The sequence below is a fragment of the Pieris napi genome, chromosome 3 (genome assembly GCF_905475465.1).
Source record: "Pieris napi chromosome 3, ilPieNapi1.2, whole genome shotgun sequence".
NCBI lineage: Eukaryota > Metazoa > Arthropoda > Insecta > Lepidoptera > Pieridae > Pieris > Pieris napi.
The window spans coordinates 4682819-4686081 of record NC_062236.1 but is presented as its reverse complement, the minus strand read 5'-3'; the positions used below and the strand labels follow the sequence as shown (position 1 = coordinate 4686081).

Below are 3263 nucleotides of genomic sequence, written 5' to 3'. Positions count from 1 at the left end.
CTAACTTCAAATTCCATTCATGAAATATAAGAAGTATTAATTTTAACTGACCAAGTTGAATTTAATTTAATTGTTCAGATTTCAGAATACAAGTATAAATAATCATGTTAGGTATGTTGGATCAAATATATAAGCTTTCAATTGCTCAAATTCATACCATTTCAAGTGATCAACGTTAATTTTAAATGTTGGAAACAACATTGCCATAACTTATTTAATGAAGCAATCAAAAGATAGTTATTGCTGCTGACTACACTTTAGCACTAAACATACCCTTTATGGGTCTTGGATTTGTTTCATTAATAAATAATTGTTTTTAAAGTACATACTTGGATTTGGATTTTTGAGTCTAAATATAGGTTTGCTCAAGATTTTTTTTATTTATAGTACTGAATCAAATACTGTGCGAAATTACTAAGCCTTGTTACCATAAAACTTTTAATAATATTTGGCTTAGTTATAATATTATCAAACATGTTTTTAAGATACTTTACTTAGAAATACAAAGATATCCCATATATAAGTTTTTGTGTGTTTTATGCAAGTTTTTTTTATTATTTACCTTAACTTTACAATAATTAAATTGCTATGCAATATTATTGTGTCAGTACAGTGACCTACCACATTTCCCTATTTACAATTTTAACAGATAATCATTGTATTACAGCCATCAGTGGTAGTTGTCAAGAATGAGGAAGAAAATGACCAATTATTGAAATGTTAAGAAGAGATATTAAACCGAGACCACAAATCTATTTTGAATGCAGTTTGGACAACTATGATTTTTATATGAAAAATTGTATTACCGTATTTAAGATAATTGTGTACTTCATAATATTTTTTTTTGTATCTGTAATTAAATCTACCACTTATTTAATGATTGCCTATAGAAAACGTAGTAACCGAGTTAAATACATAGCTAAGCCAAAATGAAAAATATATAAGCCATGTTACTTTATAGGTTAATAAAAGAACAATATAATAACACACATTTAATTTAATGATTATAGTAAACTTTTAACACACTACAAAATAACTTTCAGTAAAACAAACTTAAGTATAATAAAAACTAATTCAAACCCAGCCTCACATAGAGCTAATCAATAACATCTACTTTATTTTGTAGACAAATATATTTATCTTAATATATTTCCTAATTAGTTTGAAAAAGTAATAGTTATGAACGATAAATTTAAAAAAGCTTAATAAGTACTTAAACCATCATGTATGTAATGATGGTATTTCATACTTGTGTAAAGCAGAATAATGTTTTTATCCAAAACCTTAATGTTATATCAATATATTTTATAAAAAAATAGGAACCGAAATTGTACTGTGTTATCATTTATTATAAATTGAAGGATAAGTAGTCTAAATTCAATAATTTGAAAATGTCTGCACTATTGTGTCTTTTTATATCCAGGGGCCTTGTCGTATGATACAAATGTACAATATTCTTCTTCTTCAAAGGCAGAATGTTTTTTTTTCTTTCAGGAATTTTGAACATTTGGGGATCTCTGAAATTATTAGATTTATAATTTTAGTATAGTAGAAAAATACAAATATATTACAAAATTTACCTATCTTAACTTATTTATCGTTTTCTGTTTGACTTATCTCTGCTGGAGACAAGACAAGATCAAGACTGCATCGAAAAATTGGTTCTAGGATAAAAATGATATTTTTAATGCTAAAATAATCAAAATGTTTACCTTAGATCATCTATTTACTAGACTCTTCGTTCATCTCAGCAGCATATGTTCTAGGTTTCGTCAATACCATATAATTTCTTGAGTATTGGAAAAAAGCGATAGTAACCAACGCCGAGAAACCAATTGGGCGTTTCGGGCCTACATTTTCTTCGCCATCTATAGATATTATATTAAGAATTTTTTAATGGTTTACATCATTTATTTCTTGAAATAGAGGTTTAAACTTTTAAAGTGGAAACGGGCCTTCTGTAACAATAACAAAGTTCTATTTCACGAAGCTTAATGTTTATATATATAATTTTTTCGTAAAATAATGCTGTATTATAAATATTATTTTATAAACTTACCCCAAGATACATATAGATTGTCCGATGTTAGAATATTTTCACATAAAACAAGTTTTAACTTCGCTAAAAATGGCTAACTCACTGGTAAATGACGATTTCAGCGAGGGAAGAGCAACTTTTAATTTGACGTACAAAATGTACATTTAAGTGAGATGAGATGTCAAATGGTATGTATCAGAATACCAAATACCAACAATTTTGGAGCGTAAGTGTAGCAGTGCCAAATTTTAGTTCCAAATGTGAACAATCTCATTTGAGCGGCGCTTTTGTCGCGGTTATTGTTTATCAGAATACCAAATTGTAACATGACACCGAAACGAACGATTTGACAGCAAAAATCAGCGCTGAGACTGTGTGAAGCGAGTTACAGAATCGCAGGGCAGTCATTCGTTATTACTAATATTTATACATTTTTAGAAAAATGTTAAACTTATTCTCACACAAATAAATATAAAGCCCAGCGATGTTGTTTAAACATTGCTGGTTTTCAATTTGTAATAATATTAATTATTTGTGTAAATGTGTGCCAGGAAACTAGAAATAAGTCTCTCCTGTCCTCGTATAAATTTATGCACCTGTTGCAGTAATGCAACAAAAATAAATGTAGCATGAATATTGTATGAATGCGTAAATCTATGAGCATCCCAAACAATATCAATTCTTTCGATAGTACCATATATTTTACTATACGTTTTCTACGTGCCGAATGCAATATTAAATTAAGTACGTTTCTAAGCACAATTGCAAAATAAATCTATACAAGGGTACTCGAAGGGGAACTTTTAATCAAAGACCGTTGGTGACGCCATTTTGTTTACAAAGAGCACTTGACTTCCGACTGCTTCGTCCCACGTATCCACGAGAATGCACTTATTGGTAATAATATAAAGAAATAACTAAATGGAAACTCGTGAGTGTCTTTATTAAGCCTGATTTATGTAATTATTATATAAATAATTTCCAATAGACATCAGGCTTAATTATTTTGTTAAATATTACCTTCCTTGTTCGGATTCTTCGCTACTCCAAACATAATTTGTTAAAGATGATATGGCAGCTCGTTTAAATTATATTTGAACTCAAATTTCGTTCTATATAGTAAATTTAACATAGACGATTGGACCCAGAATGGATGCTATTGGGCCTGCCTTGCGATTCTGTAACTCACTTTTCGAACTCTCACAGCGGTTTTTGTAGCTGCGGT

At 29.1% G+C, this 3263-nt stretch overlaps 1 long non-coding RNA gene across 1 annotated transcript; it reads right to left on the bottom strand.

Annotated features, from left to right (window-relative positions):
- Positions 1–1322: 1322 nt before the first annotated feature.
- LOC125063570 lies at positions 1323–2076 on the bottom strand. The gene is made up of 3 exons (XR_007119533.1): positions 2060–2076; positions 1713–1958; positions 1323–1517 (listed from the first exon to the last, which is right to left on the bottom strand). It is a non-coding gene; the product is annotated as an uncharacterized LOC125063570 (long non-coding RNA).
- Between the last annotated feature and the right edge of the window lie 1187 nt (positions 2077–3263).